This window comes from Enhydra lutris, unplaced genomic scaffold (assembly GCF_002288905.1).
Source record: "Enhydra lutris kenyoni isolate GAN:26980312 unplaced genomic scaffold, ASM228890v2 scaffoldscaffold21, whole genome shotgun sequence".
Classification (NCBI taxonomy): domain Eukaryota; kingdom Metazoa; phylum Chordata; class Mammalia; order Carnivora; family Mustelidae; genus Enhydra; species Enhydra lutris.
Genome location: NW_019154105.1, coordinates 19740497 through 19754790, shown reverse-complemented (window position 1 = coordinate 19754790; position 14294 = coordinate 19740497).

The window sequence follows — 14294 nt, the reverse complement described above, 5'->3', positions numbered from 1 at the left end:
ATCTGCTCTATTTGTTGTAAGCATTTTATTTTTCATCATATTTGCTAGTTATTTCTGGTGTCAAAATGTAATTATACTTATCTAACACTCAACAAAATGAGCTTTGAACTATATTTGTTAGTATGTGTATATGGACAATCATATAATACAGCAACATTAATTTTTTCTTACTTTGCTATCTTTATTTTTTTAGTTATTTTTCTGAGTTCCCTAAGTCTTCCAGGAAAATACTGAATAAATACCATGATAATGGCTATCTTTGTCTATTTCCTAGTTTTATAGTAATGATTCTTATACTTCCCCATTGATTATAATATTTGCTGTAAATCTCTGAATTGACATTATTTATAAGATTGTGAAAGTTCTCTTCTCATCTAATTTGCTTTTGCTTATAAGTAAATGTTGTATTTTACCATGGGTTTTTCCCCCGCATCTATTCTATTAATCATTTTTTCCACCTTTATACTATTAATGTAGTACATTACAATGTAGTATAATTGAACAATCCCAGTTTGATTAGGATGTATCAGTTTAAAACACTAATGCAGTCTAGTTACTATTATTTCATTAAGGACTTTGCATGTATGTTTATGAATTTGTGTGATCTCAACTTCCTCATCTGGTATGGTAGGCAGCCTTTAAAATGATCTATGAGTCCTGGCCTCCTGGTATGCAAACGCATGTGTAACACTTTCATTTGTAGACTAGACATAGTTACTCACTCTTAATGAATAAAATACTACAAAACGGATGGGATACCATTTTCAATATTACCCTCTTGCTTACTCTTAAGCATACTTCCCTCTCAGGTACCTCTCTTCTAAGGAGCAGACCTATGGAGAGAACTATGCAGTGAGAAAGAATGTCTCCTCTGCCTCCAACAATCAGCACAGGCCTGCCAACAGTCACATGAGTGAATTTGGAAGTGGACAGTCTTCCAGGTGAGTCCAAGGTGACTGCAGCCTAAAAGGAGATCCTGAGCCAAAACTCTTAGGTTAGCAAACTCAGATTGCTGACCCACAAAACAGAGAATAAATGTTTATTATTCCAATCACTAAGATTTGGGACAACTTCTCCATCTGTTTTGAGAATTAAATTTATGCTAGAATTAAGGAATTTGAATTCCCTCTTTCTCTACTCCCTGGTGATGAGATTAGAACTATGTCGATTGTCCGATAGATAGAGTGTACATTCAAAACTATCTGACTTGTGTTTTATTTGTGGGAAAATTTTAAATTACTGATGTAATTGTCTGATTATTAGAGCTATTTGGAATTATTTCTCATGAGTCTGTCTTGACAATTTACATTTTTCTAGGCAAGTGTCTGATTTGTCTGAGTTTATTTTTAGTACATTTTAATGGCTACTGTTATTAAAATTGTATCCTTTTATATTCTAATATTTTTATTTGCACCATATCCTTTCTTGATTCAACTACAGGTTTTATCAATTTTGTTAGTCGTTTCAAAAAACCACATTTTGTGAGTTTAAAATCTTATTATACCTTAATTTTCTATTTCATTAATTTAAACTTTCTTATGCTTTTTCCCTATTTTCTCTGTATGGTATATTGTTGTTTGTTTTCTAAATGCTTAAGACATATTCTTAGTTTAGTTGTTTAGTCTTTCTTCTTTTTGAATATATGCACCTTAGGTGGCAAGTTTCCCTCCAACTACTGCTATATGAGCATCTCACAAGTTTGATAAGCAGTTTTTTCATTATAGTAGCTTAGTTTCCATTTTGATTCCATCTGGACTCAGATTTTATTTAGAAAAATATATGATATATAGATTTATGAAGGTTTATTTTTTATTCTTATTGTGGTTTTTGATTTATAACAATATCATTTTGGTAAAAATACTTGAATCTGTATAAAGTCTGTTCTTTCGGGTTTGTTGGCTCATATTTTAATGCTTGATTTATGTTCAATTTCATAACTGATCTGTAAGTCTAAAAAAAAAATAGTATAAAATCCATTCCTCTAAGTAAAACTGTCACAGTGGGGAGGGTATGTGCTATGGTGAGTGCTGTGAAGTGTGTAAACCTGGCAATTCACAGACCTGTACCCCTGGGGCTAATAATACATTATATGTTTATAAAAAATTTTTTTAAATATTAAAAGAAAAAGAATCTTGACTTTATATGTGTTGGGGAGGGTCTTCTAGTGAGACTATCATCCTGAAAGTGAAGATAGTTTTTTACAACCACACCCCCAAAAAACAACAACAACAACAACAAACAACTTAGTCTTTGGAAGCATTATGTTACTTGGTTTTAGAGATATGCTCCAAAACCACTGGGAGTTCATCACTGTTCTATCTATTTGAAGTGATGTCTGTGATTAGTTCTTATCTTCTAAGTGATCTTCCTTATTTTTTGTAGTCTTTACCATTCATTAGTTAAAAATATGTGTATATGTTCTAATATTTTCATATGTTTTATGGCTAAACACTCAGTGTCTGAAAATTATATGTACAAGATATATATAATATATATCAAGAATTTTCTTTCCTTGTTTTCTCTCTCATAAAATTCTACTTAAAATTCATAGTCCAGCTATGTCTTTTTAAACCCACCCACCTCTCTCAATTGTGGTTACTCGTATACTCCCCTTTCTTATCAAGACATTGTGCCAATTCCCAAATTGTAACCACAAGTAATCAAGTATGGAAAATAGTCTATCATCAGAGATAAGCTAAATAAGAAAGAAGGATTTCTAATCACTAAAAATGTCTCATGATAAACCAGTTCAGACAACTCATTTATCCATCTACTAAAAAGACAATGAAAAGGAAAAAAGACATAATTGGGATAGTCACTGATGAAGAGAAAACACTAGACTTTTCTGTAGTTTATTATGAGTCAACTTGATCAAAAACAAGTTTATGAATTTAACATAATTATTTTGGTTCAAATTTTAGATATAGTTCATTTTTTTTTGAGGGACAATATTTTAACACTTGAATAGTGTTCAAATTTCAAAAAGAATTAAGCAAGTTAACAGTACTGGATAGCAGATACTCCATCTTAACCCCAAAAGAAAAAGGAACTTTTTGCCTAATATCATACTCAAAATTTTGCAAAGAATATTTTATAAATTAAAATTAAATGTTCTTGTTTAAATGTAAGGCAATTGAAGAATATTAATTACCAAATCCAAATTACAAAAATCTTCCTTTTGGCCCATATATAATGTCACAAACATGAAAATCTAAGAGGAAACATTGATTAAATACTGAAACAAGTATCTAATCTCAATCCAAAAGAAAAAACAAAAGGTCAGTTGAATATATATATCAGCATAATAGCAAATCTGAAGATATGTGCATATTGCAAATATAAAGCTACAATACTGAAAAGATCCTTTTGTAAATAAAGAAATTGAAAAGTACAACATAAGGAAGGTAATTGTGGTCACTATATAGCTTGTTAAATGTTTATATTAAAAACACATTATATATGTACTGTTCTTTTTTAGCTACATAATCTTTCCTCCCAGCAGATCATTCTGTATTCCCGTAACAACTTATGTCTATCTTTATATTCAAAGTCAACCCATAATATTAATATTTTCTATTTGCTTGCTTATTTTCTTTGCCAATTGTATGTTGGGTAAAGGCATGAACTTCACTTATCTATTTTATTGTTATGAACTTGTGCCTAGCACAAATCCTAACAGATAAAAATGTTCATACCAAAGGTATTAAAGTAAATTCACTTTATGTAGGCTAAGCGAGTAAGAAAAGAAAAAAAGAAAAACAACAACAACAAATGAGTACAGGCAAAGGATATTTATTCGGAAATTTCTTTAGCAAGGAATCAGTCTCTGTCACTTGAATTTTGACAGAAACTCAAAGACAGCCTCTTGGGTAGGAAAGCTTTATGGGGAAAAAATGGAAGGCTTCAGGTGTGTCCTGATTGGCAGGTGTTGACATGGGTATCGGCAGGTTTATTACAAGGCAGATGTCATATGTATTTGGGTAAGGGTGCACATTTAGCTTTTGCTGGTTGATACGAAATTGGAAGAAGACAATTATTAAGAAAGCTATCAATTATTAATCAAGTCCTGGCTATTTGGGTCCAAATGCAACAGGAGCTATTGTTTGGCTTTGTGGAGTATTATCTAAAGATGGTGATCGGACTTTCTACAAATTTGACTTATAAATAATAGGATGGCTTCATGTACTGGTTACTATAATAATGAATCGGTTTCCTGAGCAGGTTACTTACAGATTGTGGGTCAGAGGTCTATTTTAAATATATGATCTTGCCATTGTTTGTGTATCCAGTCTCTCACAGTTTCTCTCTCATCTAATTAAGAACATTAGAAAAGTTATAAATATTAGAGAGTTTATAGGACATCGTCCTGATATATAATATTTCACACAAAAATAGCATTCTTCTAATATGTCTATAGAAAAATAGAGATATACATAAAAATAAAGCATGAAGTCCCTAAGTGTCATCTGATCTACATTAAACTTCAATATATAAGCAATTTTAAAATTCTATTTTGGACATTTATTAGATCATGAGTCTTCAAAAACTTCTAAAAGTGGACCAAAATAGATAGAATGTTTTAGACTTAAAAGTGGAAATAGTAACTATAATTGAAGGGGGACAAGAGGCTGGATTGGTATGCATCTGGGTTAAATCTCATATTGAAACATACAGACAAACCCTGATGCGGAATTCTTTTGTTTTTTATGAATCACTGCTAAGTAGCTCAAATGACTTGATCAGATTCTAGTAAACATTCTAGTAAACCAGTAAGCATTGGTTTGGTTTAGCACAGGTTGTCATAATGACCAAGTTGTAGGGAATGGTTTGGAAAATACTAGTGCTATTACTCCATTGGTCTTTGGAGACCAGCAAGCAAAAAAAAAAAAAAAAAGAAAGAAAGAAAGAAAACAAAAAAACAAAAAACTTTTTCACAGAGGTCTGTATTTGGTTGTGTCACAAGTAATCATAATAATTATTATGTAAGTTGTATTTAAATACTAAGTTTCCCAGGTAAGAAGAGGCATATTTCATAACAATGACTACAGAATTAACATAAGGATAGAAAACCTTCTTAGATAACTCATAGATGTTGTAGTATAAATACTTCATGGCAAAAGATCAAAACTGAGTTAATTTTTATGGTATAGAAAAACAATTAGAAAATTTTTAAAATTCATTTGATTTCACCCAATTTTCAGAGGAAAATATTAGAAAAAAAAAACAAAAATAAAAAGATTTTGCCTTGATTATAGTTTATATTCTACATTCATGTAAGGTAGATGGAATTCAAGACACAAGGTGTAGTAATAACTTCTCCATCCTCTAACGAAAACCCCAAACCCATTTGTCTAATCAGATATAAAATAGAAAAATTTAATTTTCAGTGTGTTCTATTTGCCTTGGTTTATTTCCTTTTCCTTTGCAATGGTGTCTCTTCAACTCACTGATAGCCCTAAATCATACACGCTCTTCTGATGAATCTTCCAACAAAATATACAGATTGTCTTACTTATTCTTTCAGAGTACAGGTATTTTGTTACTATTATTCAAATTCAATAAGGAGGCATTTTTAGGGACAAACTAATCCAAGATGCTGACGTCGTAATATGAACAAACGAGAGTCCTGCTATCCTGGAAACTATAGCTATCCTGCTATTCCTGTTAAAGGACTGTTAAAGCCACTTGAGCAACTTACTAATGAACCATAATAAACCAATGTATTCCATGTCAGAGTTTATCTGTTTGTTCTTAAAGTATACTTGTAATTAGCCCAATATTTATTAACTTCATACAATGTGCTAGCCATTTTAATAGGTGTCTTGAAAAGTTATCTCATCCATTGTTTATATCTAGAGGAATAGTAATCTCCATTTTGCAGATTATAAAACTGAGTGTCTAAAGGTTAATTGCTTTGGTAAAGGTCGCACAGGCAGTAAGCAGTAAAATTGTTCCTCAGTCCAGTTCTTTTCTGGTCTTCTAATTTCAAAACCACCATTCTTTACACCATCCCTACTGGCTTGAGCTATAGATACAGGAAAGTGAGGTAATGATAAAGCTCAAACATGGCCTGGAAGGAAAATGTATTAAGAAGAAAACAGGATTTCCTACCATCCTTCCATAAACGTCACTGCCTTCCAGATATGGGTTAAACTTCAAACATCATATATGTCAGTATCTTCTTTCACGGTTTTGTAAACTAAACCTACTAAGTGTATGAGTCTTTCCCAAGTTCCAAGAGCTGCTATACACACAGACTCAAAAGTAGGACTCTCCTCTCCTGACCGTTTGTTCTGAATGCCAGGAAACCATTCTGAAATCAAATCTGTGGTGGAATGATTATCATCTTAGGATGGAGTGCACCTGTGTTATTGTAAATGCTCATTTGTTAATATAATGCCCTCTAAATTAATACAAGTGTGATGGGCTGTTAGACCCAGGGTCCTTGAAATATATTTTCTTAAGTGCTTGTTTATATGTTTAATAATGATCATGTAGGTGTCTAAATAAATTCAACTTAGAGAGTTCCTGGAGAAGAAGCAGGAGGCCTGAAAACTTCAGTGCAATGACTGAAAACTAAATATTTTTCTTTACCCACTCCTAAATAACTGCTCCAATGTAACTACTTTTACATAATGAAAAAGGAGAGTGTTCTTATGACTAGAAAAAGATGAGGCAGCAAGCTTTAAACTCAGAATTAATGAAAAAGGTTCCTTAATATTGAATCAAACCTGTCCCTTTTTTGTTATATTTAGTATTTTAATAAGGAATTAATGATCAAAATGAAATTATTTTAAGGTTGGTTAAGCAGAAGCACTTAATAAGAGTAAATTTTGTTCTTGGTAAAAGGCTAATAAATGCAAAGCTATATCTCTTGTCATCGTGTGGTTTCAAAAGGTGATTGAATTTTTCATAACTACAGATCCCTATGTCCTCTCCATAGAGAATCATTGAAAAGTGTATCATTATTATTTTCTATAGTACCATTCAGATCCCCTATATCTACATTATACTAAAACAATTTTGAAATGTGAAAGGTTTAGTTGACTTTTTTGTTCATATATTCAAAAAAACAGTATGAATTGTATTTTATTTTGTTATTTGACTGTATAGACCAGTGACACCATTCCTGGCCACTTGAAGCACAAATAACTCAAGATGATAGATTCAACCACAGTATGTTATTCCCTGAATTTGTCGAAAATCTGTTCACTGATGTTTTATTTAGGATTTTTGCATTACTACTAATAACAAAGTGATATATGGTTTACCTGAAGGGGGCTCCATCCTTCAGGTTTATGTATCAGTTTCCTATATCTAGAACAATTTATGTAGCAATTCAGTTTTCTGGTCTTTTACGTGTTGCTAAGTATACCCAATGAAATCATCTGAATATCCCCAGTGAATCATTTGCACTTGGTAAATTTTTGTGGGTTATATTTTTTATAATTATTTTATCTCCTTTGTCAATTTTTTTTAAATTTTCCCTCTACTATTATTAAATTTGAATCATGTATTTTCCTCAAAAATTTTCCATTTCATCTAGATTTTCAAAATTGTGTGGATCGGTAGTACAGAATATCTAATTATTCTTAATTTCCTGCTATTATATTTAGTTTCCCTTTGTAATATTTTTAAAGATTTTATTTATTTATTTGACACAGAGAGAGAGATTACAAGTAGGCAGAGAGGCAGACAGAGAGGGAGGGGGAAGCGGGCTCCCTGCTGAGCAGAGAGCCCAAGGCGGGACTCAATCCCAGGACCCTGAGATCATGACCTGAGCTGAAGGCAGAGGCTTAATCCACTGAGCCACCCAGGGGCCCCTACTTTGCAATTTTTTGAATATTTGTTTTTTTCCAATTCCCTTTGCTTATGTTTGCTTACTAATTTTTAAAGAATTTATTTATTTATTTATTTATTTATTTGGCAGAGAGAGATCACAAGTAGGCAGAGAGGCAGGCAGAGAGAGAGAGAGAGGAGGAAGCAGGCTCCCCTCTGAGCGGAGAGCCCAATGTGGGACTCAATCCCAGGACCCTGAGATCATGACCTGAGCCCAAGGCAGAGGCTTAACCCACTGAGCCACCCAGATGTCCCACTTATTAATTTTTAAGTATCTTGATTTGTTAACTATATTATTTTTATTTGTTTTGCCTCATTATTTTTTAAGTAGGTGCCAAGTGGGACTTGAACTCATGACCCTGAGATCAAGACCTGAGCTGAGATCAAGAGTCTGATACTTCACTGATTAGCTATGCAAGGATCCCTTATCCTTCCTTTGATTTACTTTGTACCTTTTCTACTTTATTGAGTTGGTAAGTAGCTTAAACATACATGATTTAATTTTCATTGATAATTTAAAACATTATTTTTTTTCTCTTATCCATTGCTTTAAATGTATCCTGTTGGTATTTAATATTTATATTATTATAGTTCACAAGTTCTACAGTTTTGGTTTGCATTTTCTCTTTCATCCAGAAGTTCTTTATTCTCTCTCTCTCTCTCTCTCTCTTTTTTTTTTGGTAGAATTTTTAGCTTTATTGAGGTATCATTGACAAATAAAAAAAATTTATGACACTTAAAGTCTATAATATGATGATTTGGAATTTGTATATATGTGAAAGGATTCCCCCGTCAAGTAAATTAACACATCTAGCACCTCACATTTAATTTAGATGTTTTGCTAGTGTTTTTTGAGGAATAAAAAAATTAGTGAGCTTATTGTTTCAAAGGAAACAGATGACAGTATTTGTGGCCAGTGACAAAATTAAAGCTTCCAAGTGAAAATTAGAATTTTGAAAAAAAAAAAAAAGAAAGAAAATTAGAATTTTGGAAAATTTATATCTACCACTGTGAGCTTGACAGCTTGCCAATATTTAAAGACTCAATAAAATCACTGGCAATCTTAACAACTGTACTATTAAATATTAAATAGTGAACTATGTCAACATTTGGAAGCTCTGCATAACTTTAGCAAGCCAAGATTTTCCAGATTATCAATGCATGATACATTACAGAATATATACAGATAGAGATACAATACAGAATCATGTGTAGTGAAAAGATTCTTTCAAAGTCCAAGACCAACCATAGGATTTCAATGTAAAAGAGGACAGAAGCTGTTTGAAATGGTTTCAGATCCACTTTACAACTAACATTTAAGAAACTACCAACTCGCCATTTTTTTTAATGAAGTATGATTGACATATAATGTTCCATTAGTTTCAAGTGTAAGACATAGTTATTCTACAACTCTATATGTTACATTATGATCCCCACAAGTGTTGCTACCAAGTCATGATAAAACACAATTACAGTACCATTTACTATATTCTCCATGCTGTACTTTTAATCCCCATGATTAATTCATTCCATGGCAGGAAAACTCTACCTCCCACTCCCCTTTACCCAATGTGCTCATCATCCTTCCTTCCCTTTGGCAACCAGTTTGTTTTTTGGATTTATGTGTTTGTTAATTTTGTGTGTGTATGTGTCTTGTTTTATTTTTAAAGATTCTATAACTTAAATCATATGGTATTTGTTTTTTTCTCTGACTTATTTCACTTAGCATAATACTCCCTAGATCCATCCATGTTGCCCCAAATGGCAAGATCTCATCCTTTCTATGGCTGACTAATATTCCACTTTATATATCCCATATCTTTTTCTACCTATTAATGGACACTTGGGATGTTTCTGTATCTTGGCTATAGCAAATAATGCTACAATAAACATAGGGGTGCATGTATGTTTTTTTATATTTTTTGAATTAGCGTTTCAATGTCCTTGTTTAAATATTTAGTAGTAGAATTACTGTATCACATGTTATTTCCCTTTTTAATTTTCTGAGGAACCTCCATGCTGTTGTCCACAGTGGCTGCACCAATTTCCACTGACTACACAAGATTACCTATTTCTCCATATCCTCACCAATACTTATTATTTCTTTACCTTTGTTATTCCTTTTTCTTCTCTATTCCTTTATCTTTCTCTCATTTTTATTAGGATTGTTTTCCTGTTTGTTTGTTTTTTGTGTGTGTGTGTTAAGGTGTATAAGTTCTTTATATATTTTGGATATTAACCCCTAATCATATATATAGCATCTATGGATATCTTCTCCCATTCAGTAGGTTGTGTTTTCATTTTATTGATGGTTTTCATCCCAGCGCAAAAGCTTTTTATTTTTATATAATACCAACAGTTTAATTTTGCTTTATTTCCCTTGCTGCAGTAGACATAACTAGAAAAACTTTGCTAAGGCCTATGTCAAAGAGATTATTGCCTATGTTTTCTTCTAGGAGTTTTATGGTTTCAGGACTCTCATTTAGGTCTTTCATCCATTTTAAGTTTATTTTTATATATGGTGTAAGAAAGTGATCCAATTTAATTCTTTGGAATGTAGCTCTCTCCAGTTTTCCCATCACCATTTATTGAAGAGACTGTATTTCCCCGTTATATATTTTGCCCTCTTTATTGTAGATTAATTGACTATATAGGTGTGGGATTATTTCTGGGCTCTCTATTCTGTTCCATTGATCCATGTGTCTGTTTTTGTGCCAGTACCATACTGTTCTGATTATTCCAGCTTTGTAGTTTATCTTGAAATCTGTGATCCTGATACTTCCAGGTTTGTTCTTCTTTCTCAAGATTGTTGTGGCTATTTGGAATATTTTGTAGTGCTATACAGAAGTTTTGCAAAAAAAAAAAAAATGCTATTGATATTTTGATATGGATTGCACCAAATCTGTAGATTGCTTTGGGTAGTATAGATATTTTAATAATATTGATTATTCTAATCCAGGAGCATAGAATATCTTTCCATTTGTTTGTGTCATCTTCAATTTCTTTCATCAAAATCTTAGAGTTCTCAGAGTACAGGTCTTCCACCTGCTTGGCTAAGTTTATTCCTACGTATTTTATTCTTTTTGGTGCATTTGTAAATGAATCTGTTTTCTTAATTTCTCTTTCTGCTACTTTATTATTAGCATATAGAAACTAAACTGATCTGTGTGTTCATTTTGTATCCTGCAACATTGCTGAATTCTTTTATTACTCCTAATTGTTTCTTGGTGGAATCTTCAGGGTTTTCTATGTGTAGTATCATGTCATCTGCAAGTAACAGACAGTTTTACTTCTTCCTTACCAATGTGGATGTCTACTTTTTTGTTGTTGTTGTTGTTGTTTGTTTTCTGTATAACTGCTGTAACTGGGACTTCCAGTACTATGTTGAATAAAAGTGGGGAGACCAGGCATCCATGTCTTCTTCCTGATCTTAGAGGAAAAACACTCAGTGTTTCACCATTGAATATGTTAGCTGTGGGTTGTTCATATATGGCTGGTATTATTTTGAGGTATGTTTCCACTAAACCCACTTTGTTGAGAGTTTTTATCATGAATGGATATTGGATTTTGTCAAATTTTTTTTTCATCTATTGAGATGGTCACAAGATTTTTATCCTTTATTTTATTAATCTAATGTATCATGTTTGATTTGAACTATTTTTGCATTCTCAGAGTAAATTCTACTTTATTGTGGTGCATGATCCTTTTAATGTATTGTTGAATGCAGTTTGCTATATTTTGTTGAGAATTTTCACATCTACTGTTCATCAGGGATATTGGTCAATAGTTTTCTTTTTTTGGAGCATCTTTGTCTAATTTAGGTGTCAGGGTAATGCTGGCCTTGTAGAATGTATATGAAATCTTTCCTTCTTTTTCCTCCCCCTCCTCTCCCTCCCTTCCCTCTTCTTCCTCTCTCCCTCCTCCTCCTCCTCCTCCTCTTCCTTCTTCCTCCTCTTTTTTGGAAAGGTTTTGGAATAATGGATATTATGTTTTCTTTTAATGTCTAGTAGAATTCACCTGTGATGCCATCTGGCCCTAGACTTCTATTTGTTGGGATTTTTTTTTTTATTACTGATTCAATTTTGTTATTAGTAATCTGTCTGTTCAGATTTTCTATTTCTTCCTGATTTAGTTTTGAAAAACTGTATATTTCTAGAAATTTATCCATTTCTTCCAGGTTGCCCAATTTGTTGGCATAGAATTTTTCATAATAGTCTTTTATAATCCTTTGCATTTCTTTGGTGTCAGTTGTTATTTCTTTTTCATATCTGATTTTACTCATTTCTGTCCTCTTTTTTCTTTGTTGAGACTGGCTGAAGGCTTATCAATTTTGTTCATCTTTTCAAAGAAATGGCTCTTGTTTCATTGATCTTTTCTATATTTTCTTTGAGTTCGTATTTCATTCATTTCTGCTCTGATCTTTTATTTAATTCTTTCTACTAACTTCGGGTTTTGTTTGTTATTCTACTGCTAGTTTATTGAGGCATAAGGTTAGGTTGTTTGAAACTTTTCTTTTTTCTTGAAGTAGATCTGTATCACTATAAACCTCTCTTCTAGAACTAATTGGGCTATGTCCCAAATAGTTTGGAGCATTGTTTTTTTATTTGATTTACCTCCAAGTTTTTTTTGTTTGTTTTTTGTTACTTGTTTTTTAAGATCTTATTTATTTATTTGGCAGACAGAGATCACAAGTAGGCAGGCAGAGAGAGAGTAGGAAACAGGCTCCCTGCTGAGCAGAGAGCCTGATGCGGGGCTCTATCCCAAGATCCTGCAGGGCTCGAGCCCAGGATCCTGGGATCATGACCTCAGCCGAAGGCAGGGGCTTTAACACACTGAGCCACCCAGGTGCCCCTAACTCCAAGTTTTGTTGTTGTTGGTTTTTGTTTTTTTTTTCTTAATTTCCTTTTTGATTTCTTCATTAACACATTGGATGTTTAGTAGAATTTTTTTAGCCGTCAGATGTTTGTGTTTTCTTAGGTTTTTTTTTTTTTCTTCTTGTAATTATAGTTCAATGCCGCTGTAGTTGTAAAAAGATGCTTGCTACGATTTCAGTCTCCTTAAATTTATTGAGACTTGTTTTGTAACCTAACAGGTGATCCATCATGGAGAATGTTCTACGTGCACTTGAGAAAAAAATGTATTTTACTGGTTTTGAATGGAATATTCTGTGTATATGTCTTGAATCCACCTGTCTAACATGTTGTTCAAAGCCACTGTTTCCTGGTTGACTTCCTGTCTGGATAATCTACTTATTTATGTATGTCAGGTGTTAGTCTCTTACTATTATTGTATTACTGTCAATTTCTCCATCTATATGTATTAAGATATGTTTTATGTATTTTGATATTCCAATGCTGAATGAAAAGGAATTTACAATTGTTATAACCTCTCATTGGATTGATCCCTTTATCATTATGTAATATTGTCTTTTTTTACAGTCTTGGTTTTAAAGTGTATTTTGTCTTCTATTACAAATGCTGACCTTTTTTTTTCCTTTGATTTGCATGAAATATATTTTTCCAGCCTTTACTTTTAGTATATATATGTCCTTAGGTCTGAAGTGATTCTCTCGTAGGCAGCATATAATTTTTTAATCCATTCTGTCCTCTTCTATATTTTGATTAGAGCATTTGAACCATTTACGTTTATTTATTTGTTTTTTATTCATTTATTTACTTTTGGTTAGTAGAAACTTTTATATTTGGTGGGGGGAGGCACTAAAACTCAAAAAAGTTTTCCAGCCACACACATGAGTGTTATGGGCAGGGGGAGATATCTGTCTATCCAGCCCCAGCCCCCGGACTATGTGGTTTGGGCAGCAATAACAGGTATGGGATAATGACCCCCAAAATGAAAAAGACTTGTGTATATGTATGTGGAGAAGAAGGGTGTAAAAGCAGTGGGGAGTGGTGAGGGAAAATGACAGACCAGGTCAGTACTGGGAATACCACAGGTGGGAGGTCATTTCATAATATTTATTGTTGATCATACCACTGTGGATACTGTTGGAGGCCACGGCACGGTTGGAGTCGAGGATCAAACCAGGCCCTGACTTGTGTCTCCTTCAAAGTCCGGACACCTTGACAAGGTTAAGGACGGGAAAGTTGAGTACACCTACAAAAGGTTCTGTGCTATGTGTCGTGCGCTCGCCTATGTGACTTCCCACACACTCCCCCTACAGAAGGGAACAATGTGGTCAGGGTCATGAATTCTTAGTTGGTCCTTGTTCTGTATCTCCCATAACCCACTCCCTAGTTGATTGTCTTGCTAATGGCTTTAGCTGAAACTACCTGGCATCATGAGGTTTGCTTATAGTTAAAGTAAACTTGTTATAGAAACTTGCAGTCATCTGACTAGGTACTGATGTATTACTCCTCCTATTCAGGTCTGCCTTATAAATGATTGTAAGATGTGGAATAAAATTGGCAATGTTGGACATCCTCCTCAGTGTCCCT